The sequence below is a fragment of the Octopus sinensis genome, unplaced genomic scaffold (genome assembly GCF_006345805.1).
Source record: "Octopus sinensis unplaced genomic scaffold, ASM634580v1 Contig11653, whole genome shotgun sequence".
NCBI classification, from domain to species: Eukaryota; Metazoa; Mollusca; class Cephalopoda; order Octopoda; family Octopodidae; genus Octopus; species Octopus sinensis.
This window is the reverse complement of record NW_021832426.1, coordinates 22,200-35,136: the sequence shown is the minus strand read 5'-3', so window position 1 is coordinate 35,136 and position 12,937 is coordinate 22,200. Positions and strand designations below refer to the sequence as shown.

The 12,937-nt window shown below is 39.8% G+C and overlaps 1 long non-coding RNA gene across 1 annotated transcript; it reads right to left on the bottom strand.

Annotated features, from left to right (window-relative positions):
- Nucleotides 1-6,506: 6,506 nt before the first annotated feature.
- Nucleotides 6,507-12,239, bottom strand: LOC118761294. The gene is made up of 2 exons (XR_004997270.1): nt 12,137-12,239; nt 6,507-7,308 (listed from the first exon to the last, which is right to left on the bottom strand). It is a non-coding gene; the product is annotated as an uncharacterized LOC118761294 (long non-coding RNA).
- Nucleotides 12,240-12,937: the final 698 nt, after the last annotated feature.

Below are 12,937 nucleotides of genomic sequence, written 5' to 3'. Positions count from 1 at the left end.
TGCTATTTCTTGCTGGTGAAGCGATGCACACTTGTTATATTGAAAAGCTTAGGGTGTGTATGGTTTGAGGGAGATTTGTCTGCTATTTCTTGCAGGTGAAGCGATTCACACTTGTTATATTGAAAAGCTTAGGGTGTGTATGGTTTGAGGAGATTTTGTCTGCTATTTCTTGCAGGTGAAGCGATTCACACTTGTTATATTCAAAAGCTTAGGGTGTGTATGGTTTGAGGGAGATTTGTGTGCTATTTCTTGCAGGTGAAGCGATTCACACTTGTTATATTGAAAAGTTAGGGTGTGTATGGTTTGAGGGAGATTTGTCTGCTATTTCTTGCAGGTGAAGCGATTCACACTTGTTATATTCAAAAGCTTAGGGTGTGTATGGTTTGAGGGAGATTTGTCTGCTATTTCTTGCAGGTGAAGCGATTCACACTTGTTATATTGAAAAGCTTAGGGTGTGTATGGTTTGAGGGAGATTTGTCTGCTATTTCTTGCTGGTGAAGCGATGCACACTTGTTATATTGAAAAGCTTAGCGTGTGTATGGTTTGAGGGAGATTTTTCTGCTATTTCTTGCAGGTGAAGCGAATCACACTTGTTATATTGAAAAGCTTAGGTGTGTATGGTTTGAGGGAGATTTGTCTGCTATTTCTTGCAGGTGAAGCGATTCACACTTGTTATATTCAAAAGCTTAGGGTGTGTATGGTTTGAGGGAGATTTGTCTGCTATTTCTTGCAGTTGAAGCGATTCACACTTGTTATATTGAAAAGCTTAGGGTGTGTATGGTTTGAGGGAGATTTGTCTGCTATTTCTTGCAGGTGAAGCGATTCACACTTGTTATATTCAAAAGCTTAGGGTGTGTATGGTTTGAGGGAGATTTGTCTGCTATTTCTTGCTGGTGAAGCGATGCGCACTTGTTATATTCAAAAGCTTAGGGTGTGTATGGTTTGAGGGAGATTTGTCTGTTATTTCTTGCTGGTGAAGCGATGCACACTTGTTATATTCAAAAGCTTAGGGTGTGTATGGTTTGAGGGAGATTTGTCTGCTATTTCTTGCAGGTGAAGCGATTCACACTTGTTATTTTCAAAAGCTTAGGGTGTGTATGGTTTGAGGGAGATTTGTCTGCTATTTCTTGCTGGTGAAGCGATTCACACTTGTTATATTCAAAAGCTTAGGGTGTGTATGGTTTGAGGGAGATTTGTCTGCTATTTCTTGCAGGTGGAGCGATTCACACTTGTTATATTCAAAAGCTTAGGGTGTGTATGGTTTGAGGGAGATTTGTCTGCTTTTTCTTGCTGGTGAAGCGATGCACACTTGTTATATTGAAAAGCTTAGGGTGTGTATGGTTTGAGGGAGATTTGTCTGCTATTTCTTGCAGGTGGAGCGATTCACACTTGTTATATTCAAAAGCTTAGGGTGTGTATGGTTTGAGGGAGATTTGTCTGCTATTTCTTGCAGGTGGAGCGATTCACACTTGTTATATTGAAAAGCTTAGGGTGTGTATGGTTTGAGGGAGATTTGTCTGCTATTTCTTGCTGGTGAAGCGATGCACACTTGTTATATTGAAAAGCTTAGGGTGTGTATGGTTTGAGGGAGATTTTTCTGCTATTTCTTGCAGGTGAAGCGATTCACACTTGTTATATTGAAAAGCTTAGGGTGTGTATGGTTTGAGGGAGATTTGTCTGCTATTTCTTGCAGGTGAAGCGATTCACACTTGTTATATTCAAAAGCTTAGGGTGTGTATGGTTTGAGGGAGATTTGTCTGCTATTTCTTGCAGTTGAAGCGATTCACACTTGTTATATTGAAAAGCTTAGGGTGTGTATGGTTTGAGGGAGATTTGTCTGCTATTTCTTGCAGGTGAAGCGATTCACACTTGTTATATTCAAAAGCTTAGGGTGTGTATGGTTTGAGGGAGATTTGTCTGCTATTTCTTGCTGGTGACCGAGATTCGCACTTGTTATATTCAAAAGCTTAGGGTGTGTATGGTTTGAGGGAGATTTGTCTGCTATTTCTTGCTGGTGAAGCGATGCACACTTGTTATATTCAAAAGCTTAGGGTGTGTATGGTTTGAGGGAGATTTGTCTGCTATTTCTTGCAGGTGAAGCGATTCACACTTGTTATTTTCAAAAGCTTAGGGTGTGTATGGTTTGAAGGGAGATTTGGGCTGCTTTTCTTGCAGGTGAAGCGATTCACACTTGTTATATTCAAAAGCTTAGGGTGTGTATGGTTTGAGGGAGATTTGTCCCTCTATTTCTTGCAGGTGGAGCGATTCACACTTCTTATATTCAAAAGCTTAGGGTGTGTATGGTTTGAGAGGAGATTTGTCTGCTTTTTCTTGCCTGGTGAAGCGATGCACACTTGTTATATTGAAAAGCTTAGGGTGTGTATGGTTTGAGGGAGATTTGTCTGCTATTCTTGCAGGTGAGCGATTCACACTTGTTATTTTCAAAAGCTTAGGGTGTGTATGGTTTGAGGGAGATTTGTCTGCTATTTCTTGCAGGTGGAGCGATTCCACACTGTTATATTGAAAAGCTTAGGGTGTGTATGGTTTGAGGAGATTTGTCTGCTATTTCTTGCTGGTGAAGCGATGCACACTTGTTATATTGAAAAGCTTAGGGTGTGTATGGTTTGAGGGAGATTTTTCTGCTATTTCTTGCAGGTGAAGCGATTCACACTTGTTATATTGAAAAGCTTAGGGTGTGTATGGTTTGAGGGAGATTGTCTGCTATTTCTTGCAGGTGAAGCGATTCACACTTGTTATATTCAAAAGCTTAGGGTGTGTATGGTTTGAGAGGAGATTTGTCTGCTATTTCTTGCAGTTGAAGCGATTCACACTTGTTATATTGAAAAGCTTAGGGTGTGTATGGTTTGAGGGAGATTTGTCTGCTATTTCTTGCAGGTGAAGCGATTCACACTTGTTATATTCAAAAGCTTAGGGTGTGTATGGTTTGAGGGAGATTTGTCTGCTATTTCTTGCTGGTGAAGCGATGCGCACTTGTTATATTCAAAAGCTTAGGGTGTGTATGGTTTGAGGGAGATTTGTCTGCTATTTCTTGCTGGTGAAGCGATGCACACTTGTTATATTCAAAAGCTTAGGGTGTGTATGGTTTGAGGGAGATTTGTCTGCTATTTCTTGCAGGTGAAGCGATTCACACTTGTTATATTGAAAAGCTTAGGGTGTGTATGGTTTGAGGGAGATTTGTCTGCTATTTCTTGCTGGTGAAGCGATTCACACTTGTTTTATTCAAAAGCTTAGGGTGTGTATGGTTTGAGGGAGATTTGTCTGCTATTTCTTGCAGGTGGAGCGATTCACACTTGTTATATTCAAAAGCTTAGGGTGTGTATGGTTTGAGGGAGATTTGTCTGCTTTTTCTTGCAGGTGAAGCGATTCACACTTGTTATATTCAAAAGCTTAGGGTGTGTATGGTCTGAGGGAGATTTGTCTGCTATTTCTTGCAGGTGAAGCGATTCACACTTGTTATATTCAAAAGCTTAGGGTGTGTATGGTTTGAGGGAGATTTGTCTGCTATTTCTTGCAGGTGAAGCGATTCACACTTGTTATATTCAAAAGCTTAGGGTGTGTATGGTTTGAGGGAGATTTGTCTGCTATTTCTTGCAGGTGAATCGATTCACACTTGTTATATTCAAAAGCTTACGGTGTGTATGGTTTGAGGGAAATTTGTCTGCTATTTCTTGCAGGTGAAGCGATTCACACATGTTATATTGAAAAGCTTAGGGTGTGTATGGTTTGAGGGAGATTTGTCTGCTATTTCTTGCAGGTGAAGCAATTCACACTTGTTATATTCAAAAGCTTAGGGTGTGTATGGTTTGAGGAATATTTGTCTGCTATTTCTTGCAGGTGAAGCGATTCACACTTGTTATATTGAAAAGCTTAGGGTGTGTATGGTTTGAGGGAGATTTGTCTGCTATTTCTTGCAGGTGAAGCGATTCACACTTGTTATATTGAAAAGCTTAGGGTGTGTATGGTTTGAGGGAGATTTGTCTGCTATTTCTTGCAGGTGAAGCGATTCACACTTGTTATATTCAAAAGCTTAGGGTGTGTATTGTTTGAGGGAGATTTGTCTGCTATTTCTTGCAGGTGAAGCGATTCACACTTGTTATATTGAAAAGCTTAGGGTGTGTATGGTTTGAGGGACATTTGTCTGCTATTTCTTGCAGGTGAAGCGATTCACACTTGTTATATTGAAAAGCTTAGGGTGTGTATGGTTTGAGGGAGATTTGTCTGCTATTTCTTGCAGGTGAAGCGATTCACACTTGTTATATTCAAAAGCTTAGGGTGTGTATGGTTTGAGGGAGATTTGTCTGTTATTTCTTGCTGGTGAAGCGATTCACACTTGTTATATTCAAAAGCTTAGGGTGTGTATGGTTTGAGGGAGATTTGTCTGCTATTTCTTGCAGGTGAAGCGATTCACACTTGTTATATTCAAAAGCTTAGGGTGTGTATGGTTTGAGGGAGATTTGTCTGCTATTTCTTGCAGGTGAAGCGATTCACACTTGTTATATTCAAAAGCTTAGGGTGTGTATGGTTTGAGGGAGATTTGTCTGCTATTTCTTGCAGGTGAAGCGATTCACACTTGTTATATTGAAAAGCTTAGGGTGTGTATGGTTTGAGGGAGATTTGTCTGCTATTTCTTGCAGGTGAAGCGATTCACACTTGTTATATTGAAAAGCTTAGGGTGTGTATGCTTTGAGGGAGATTTGTCTACTATTTCTTGCAGGTGAAGCGATGCACACTTGTTATATTGAAAATCTTAGGGTGCGTATGGTTTGAGGGAGATTTGTCTGCTATTTCTTGCAGGTGAAGCGATTCACACTTGTTATATTCAAAAGCTTAGGGTGTGTATGGTTTGAGGGAGATTTGTCTGCTATTTCTTGCAGGTGAAGCGATTCACACTTGTTATATTCAAAAGCTTAGGGTGTGTATGGTTTGAGGGCGATTTGTCTGCTATTTCTTGCAGGTGAAGCGATTCACACTTGTTATATTGAAAAGCTTAGGGTGTGTATGGTTTGAGGGAGATTTGTCTGCTATTTCTTGCAGGTGAAGCGATTCACACTTGTTATATTGAAAAGCTTAGGGTGTGTATGGTTTGAGGGAGATTTGTCTGCTATTTCTTGCTGGTGAGGAGACAGTTTAGCAACTTATATTGTATGTGTTTTTCCCGTATTGTTACAACGAAAGGTTGTATTTTGAGAGAAATTTTCTACCATCTTTAAACGACTGCTTAACAACTGTCTATTTGACTCTTACGTAACATAAACAAAAGTAAGTGCCTTTCACTCAATGTTTATGTTACAACAATTTTTTTTAAAAGCAGAAGCAAACACCATTTGTCATTTGAGATATTAGCGTAAAATACCACCACCACCACCACCACCAATAATAATGGTTTCAGATTTTTCCACAAAGGCAGCAATTTTTGGGGAGGGAATAAGTCGATTACATCGATCCCAGTGTGTAACTGATACTTATTTTATCGATCTCGATAAGATGAAAGGCAAAGTCGACCTCGGCGGAATTTGAACTCAGAAAGTAAAGGCAGACGAAATACTGCTAAGCATTTCGCCCGACACACACACACTCTCACTGCAGAATGAACTCTCCGTAACGAGGGTATAACCATCACTCTCTATACGTACATGGCTTTATTGAATGCAACCAATAGGAATCAAGCTTCACAGTATTGTCATATTCTTTTTAACAAATTGAGATGATTTATATCAATTAATACAAAAAAAAAATGTATTTGTGGCGCTTAAATTTTATTTTGTTTCCTGGTTGTGTCTAGGTTCACTAGTAATTCTTCTTGTTCAATGACAAGCGGAGGGCAACTTTCTGATCAAACCGAAAACCGGTTAGCTGACGAGGGATACACAGACCTAGTTTACTTAGTCATCGTATTTCAAAAGTGTAAGAAGTCTTTTGTTCTGCGTCACACACATACATAAACTAGTCTGCACTTTGCCACTCGATCGGAAACCGAGCCGAGCCGAGCCGAGCCGAGCCGAGCCGAGCCGAGCCGAGCCGAGCCGAGCCGAGCTTAGCCGAGCTGAGCCGAGCCGAGTCGACCCGGGCCGAGCCGAGCCGAGCCGAGCCAAGCCAAGCCGAGCCGAGCCAAACCGAGCCAAGCCGAACTGAGCCGAGCTGAGCCGAGCCGAGCCGAGCCGAGCCGAACCGAGCCGAGCCGAGCCGAGCCGAGCCGAGCCGAGCCAAGCCGAGCTGAGCCGAGCCGAGCCGAGTCGAGCCGAGCCGAGCCGAGCCGAGCCGAGCAAAGCCAAGTCATTTCTGACGACACAACCATTCGTATATCAGTTCCGTGAGGCTTTCTTGTATGTGTATTATTGTTGTGTGTTTGTGAATCTGTGTGAACTTTTCAATCTATGTCTGTAGTTTTGTTTGTATGAAATTCTATTTCTTTTCGGATAGCTTCTTTCTTAAGAAATCAAGAGAGACAGACATCAAATATTAAACATCAATGGAGACGAACAATATTTTATGTTAATATGTTTATTTTTTACTATTCATATTCAACCTGGATATCATTGGTTCTCAACCGAAGTCCATATGACCGTTGGGATTCCGTACTTTTGGGTGTCCAACAAGAAAATAGTAAATTGAGGACCCACAATAGCATTTTAAGGGACCACGAAAAGATGTTACTTTAGATATATTTATTGTAAGAAACAGGTTTCTTCCTCTGACGTTTTACATAGTTCAACTTAACACAAGTTAATGTGTGACAAACAAAATAGGAATTCTGAAACAAGTGTCTGTAAAACTAATTTCCAAACATCGAATGGCCATGGAGGTTCAGCTGGAAAGAACAGTAATCAAAGAGGTTTATATGTAGAAAATGGTTAAAGACTATTGCTTTATATAATTGAATATTTGGCACCTAAGTGACAGATGTAATAATTTCAAGATAAATCTTGAGTTATAAAATCGTGTTTATAGGATAAGGTAAAAAAAGCTTGAGGAAAAGAAACGTTGTATATCTTCAAATAAAGAACACTGGAAAATTTTTCATGCATTATATGAAGATATTTTCACTGGTGGATATATTTTGGGTTCGAGCCTTTCTTTTTAACAGTGAAAGTTATCGACTCTTTATATTTGAACAGTGCCTCACCAGAACCCAATAGTCCTGCTGAAAATTTTCCTGCTCCTTCCATTTCCTTAGAAGACGATAGCGAGAATTCTTCTACTTCATCTTTTTGCAAAGCCATGTCTATGGCATTCGATGCAGTGGTCAGAGATATCTGGTTGTTAGCCATTATTTTTTGGATATTTCTTCTGAAAATATACAATACAGATAAATCTTAAATGATACCAAAATTATAGTACTATAGAAATATGCTCAAATAATACAAATATACAATGAGTAAAATTGTGAACGATCATTCTTTAAGACAGTCATATTTACATAATTTGTATTGGTATATATTTCTTTATTATCCACAAGGGGCTAAACGTAGAGAGGACAAACAAAGACAGACAAAGGAATTAAGTCGATTACATCGACCCCAGTGCGTAACTGATACTTCATTTATCGACCCCGAAAGGATAAAAGGCAAAGTCGACCTCGGCGGAATTTGAACCCAGAACGTAACAGTAGACGAAATATCGCTAAGCATTTCGCTCGGCGCGCTAATGTTTCTGCCAGCTCGCCGCCTTCCATAATTTGTATTGGTATAGTTGAGGTGTTTGCCAACACCACGATGTTCACACATATAGACACAAAAGCAATTTGCAAATCCAAACACACACACACACACACACACACACACACACACACACACACACACATGTGTATTTGTTAGTCGTACAAAGCATAGAATTGAGAAGTTTGCTTCCCAATCACGTTGTCTGGCCTTCAATCCTTATCCTTTTTTGAAATAGATCCAGGCTGATCGGATCAATGATAGAAACACAACTGTCTAAGGTGGATGGAAGCACTCCGTCGGTTACGACGATGAGGGTTCCAGTTGATCCGAATCAACGGAACAACCTGCTCGTGAAATTAACGTGTAAGTGGCTGAGCACTCCACAGACACGTGCACCCTTAACGTAGTTATCGGGGATATTCAGCGTGACACAGAGAGTGACAAGGCCGGCCCCTTGAAATACAGGTACAACAGAAACAGGAAGAAAGAGTGAGAGAAAGTTGTGGTGAAAGAGTACAGCAGGGATCACCACCATCCCCTGCCGGAACCACGTGGAGCTTTTAGGTGTTTTCGCTCAATAAACACTCACAGCGCCCGGTCTGGGAATCGAAACCACGATCCTATGACCGCGAGTCCGCTGCCCTAACCACTGGGCCATTGCGCCTCCTGTCTAAGGTGCCGCACAGTGGAACAGAATCCGAGATCACATGGTTGAGAAAATATCTCACTTCTGTGGTTCAACTTATACAGGAAAATGTGAGACTAATTAATTTCCTTCTATCCTTATCGTTTACTTTTTCCAGGCATTAGACTGCAGCCATATTGAAGCATTGCTTTGGAGGATTCAGTCGAAGGAATCGATCCCGGTACTTATTTTTACGTCTGGTACTTATTCTATCGGTCTCAATTGCCGAACATCTAAGTTACGGGGACGTTTACATATCAACACCGGTTGTCAGGCAGTGAGTATCAATATAAAATACGGGAATGTCTACTTAAAACAGAGCAACTCTATATTGGTTGCAGCGCGAGGCAATTATGACAATTAAACCAATTTTAGATTAGTTAAAATACATTTGTGACATGCTTTAATTTCTAGAGGCAATTTCCCTACGGTTTACGTGGATGAAAAAATACTCATTCATTTATTTTAATTTGAAAATCATTTGTCTTAATTTGAAATCCACGTATTTTAATTTGAAGGTAAGATGTCGAAATTGCAAAAGTGAGAAATTGCAAAAGTATCGGTGATTTTTAAACATACTAGCTCATTTCTTTGCCGCACCCTGCTGTAAAAATATTTGTTAATTATGCGCATACTTTCATAAATTGTTCAAACTGAAAATGTTTCTTTAAAATCCGTGCTGCATCGCTTGTATATTGAAAGACAAAGAGAAACACACAAACAAACATACAAATTCCGCCGAGGTCGACTTTGCCTTTCATCCTTTCGGGGTCGATAAATTAAGTACCAGTTACGCACTGGGGTCGATCTAATCGGCTTAATCCGTCTGTCTGTCCTTGTTGTTCGTTTTCACACAATGCATATTTTGTGCTTTCAATGCTAAACATTTCTTTAACTTTTCTTATATCTTTTTCTATTTGCCAATTACGCAAGCAATTATGAGTAGGTATTCATCGAAGTCATTGAAGTAGAATAGTTTACCTGTACATACAAGTGCAGTATAATAATAACTTTCGGGCAATGACAATTAGGTGTTATCACTAGATATCCTCCATAAAGCATAATTTCTTAGGAAATCACATGACATCAGAAATTCCGAGAATACACTGTGAGTGGCAAACATTAGATATTTTATACATTTTCAACTTACTTACACAAATAATAAAATGGCACGTAAGTGGTTTTACGACCTGCTGAAAATAGTAGCTACATATCCTTCTCTCAAGCCCCATCATGCAGTTTTGATAATGTAATGCAGGTTATGCAGCTTCTTAAAACAAAAGAATGTTTCAGCTGCGTTTAGACATTGATAATTAGTCGGCGTGAGAAATGATGAGTCGGGACTCAACAGGTGTAGGAGTGTCTGTGTGGTGAGTAGCTTGCTTACGAACCGCATGGTTCCGGGTTCAGTCCCACTGCGTGGCACCTTGGGCTAGTGTCTTCTATTATAGCCTCGGGCCTTGTTAGTGGATTTGGTAGACGGAAACTGAAAGAAGCTCGTCGTATATGTGTATATATGTATGTGTGTGTGTATATATGTTTGTGTGTCTGTGTTGCCCCCCCCCCTCAACTTCGCTTGACAACCGATGCTGGTGTGTTTAAGTCCCCGTAAATTAGCGGTTCGGCGAAAGAGACCGATAGAATAAGTACTAGGCTTACAATGAATAAGTCCTGGGGGTCGATTTGCTCGACTAAAGGCGGTGCTCCTGCATGGCCACAGTCACATGACTGAAACAAGTAAAAGAGTAACAGCAACAACAACAGCATCCATTTAAGAATTTGGACCTGGAGATCTCTATTTCCAGCGCTTTGAGGGCCACCTCCCAGTGGTGTCGGGCGTCAACGAAGATCCCTCGACTATAACAAGACGACCAAAGCTTCTTTTTTCCCAAGGTCTGGGGTCTCCTGCCCTTAAGCCCTAGATGGTTAATTTTTCGGATCTTTCGGTTTGAACGGCAGTTTTTTCTAGCGGTGTTATATGAAATTGTCACCCATAATTATGACCCTAGAATCGATCTATTGCATTTCAATCTGTTTTAGGGTTAGGGTTAGGGGTGGGGGGAAGGGTATCTTTTTTTCTTCACAAATGTAAATAAACCCAATCTGTTTTTTTAAACGAGGGACATATTCATACGACACAGAATGTTTTCACCTCAATAGACGTCATTGATTAGTTGAAATTGCAGAAATTGAAGAAAAAAAAGCAACAAATATCTTACAAACTATAGAATTTTCTCAATAAAGCCAAGAGAAAAAGATATTTTATAAACACATTCTACAAGTATACGAAGTTTAAAGGTGTTTAGTTACGTGGAAATTATTTTAGAAAACTGCCGTTCAAACCGAAAAGATCCAATTTTTCTGTGAATTTTAAAGAAAGAAAAGCAGAGAAAAAATTATTGAGCGTTTGGTTGACCTCATTAATCAAATAAAGTTATCGCTGTAATGGAGAATAAAGTAAAACGCATTAATTAAATGAGTAATTCTGGTAAAAAGGAATAAAAGACAAGATTATTAATTCCGTAATTAAAATTAAATGTGGACCCCAATCAGGTCCAGTTTTACGTATGGATCAGGGTCTCTGAGTAGAAGTAAGCGTTGAGTCCCTTATAACCCTGAAAAGCCTAAAGCTTGGCGTTAAAAATTAAGCAATTATATTTCAATAGCAATCAAATTATTTGTAATGTTTTTTTTAATTGTTTATTTTCTTTTAATCCAATAGAATTCTTTCAAAATTATTGAACCCTTTCGATTATTTGGCCCTGTTAAATTACTGGGAAACATTAAATTTGAGTTCTTTCTGAAGCTTCCGAGATTTTATTAAGTTTGGGTGCATCTACAAATTGTTTGGGGTCTCCAGATTAAATGAAGCCTATCTGTCCTTGTTTGTCCCCTCTATGTTTAGCCCCTTGTGGGTAGTAAAGAAATAGATATTTCGTCTGCCGCTACGTTCTGAGTTCAAATTCCGCCGAGGTCGACTTTGCCTTTGATCCTTTCAGGGTCGATAAATTAAGTACCAGTTACGCACTGGGGTCGATCTAATCGACTTAATCCCTTTGTCTGTTCTTGTCTGTCCCCTCTTTGTTTAGCCCCTTGTGGGTAGTAAATATATAAGGAAGTTGTTCGTTTTCACACAATGCATATTTTGTGCTTTCAATAAGACAGAATAGCCTGCTATTTCTAGCTTGTCGAGCGACTCATGCATGCTAGTCAAAACTCGTATAAAAAAAAGTTCATTTCATTACGTTTGGATGTGGTTTACAAAAACAAAAAAAAAATGACTATTACTTCATTTTTGTTATTTTGTCCGTCTTTTCTATTTGTTTAGGACGTTCGGGAATAATTTCAGGGAGATTTCGCCATTGTTTCCTACAGGTAAAACGACTCATACTTGTTATAGTCAAAACTTTGGAGAAAGGTTCTCTTAAATACGTCAGGGTGTGTGTTTCGGGGGAGATTTGTCTGCTATTTCGAGCAGGCGAGGCAATAGTCTAACGACTTGCTATATTTTATGCATTCTCCCTATTTTGCTAGAACGTAAGTTTGTTCTTTGAAGGGTATTTGAAGGGTATTTTATGCTATTTTTAACGACTACCTCACGATACGATTGTCCATTTAACACTTATAAACAAAAAAAAAGGTTTTTTTTTTACTTGATATTTATGTTACGACAATGTTTTAAAAAATGAAGCACCATTTGTCATTTGCATATATATAAGCGTAAAATACATAAAAATAATAACAATAAACATCTAAAGATGTTGTGACTTACCCCGACGTTATAATACTTCACCCTCTCTCTCTCTGTCTGTCTGTCTCTGTGCGTGTCTCTCTCTATTTCTATGAAAGAAGGTCAACCTAGCGAGATCTAGTCATACACAGATGTATGGTGTAAGAGAAGTAGCCAATAAGAATCAAGCTTCAAATAGTCTCCTATTTTCTAGGAAAAAGGCGTATAAATTAATATGGAGTATTGAGTCACGGTAGGGCAAACACAGATACAGAAACATATACACACACACACAGATACCGACACACACACATACACACACATACATAACACACACACACACACACACACATATACGACGGGCTTCTTTCAGTTTCCGTCTACCAAATCTAGAAAAAGCGCGGGCTAAAACTACGCGCCTTCACTAGTCAGTTATGGTGAGACAGTGTCGCGTGGCAACTTGCTGGGGCCGCCTGCTGGAGCCTAGCGGCAGATATCTAGAGGGGAAAAAGTCAGTCAGTCACCGGCTGACACTAGCTGACGATACATCGAAGAAAGCCAGGGAACAGAAGAAAGAAGACATGCACCCAACACCAGAGCTGAAGACACATCCGAAAGGTGGGGCCCCGCCACGTCAAAACGGTAGAGGAGTAGGGGCCAAAACCGGACGTGGTTCCTCCTGATGATGTCTTGAGCTAACTGGATCCTATAAAGGAGCTGTTGTGGTAGCTGACCACGAAACACGGTTGTAATTCTTTCCAACTGCGGTTTTCAGAGGCTCAGTATCGACAGAACTTGGCCGTCCAGATAGAGAGAAAAATTTCCAGAGTGAAACTGACCAAA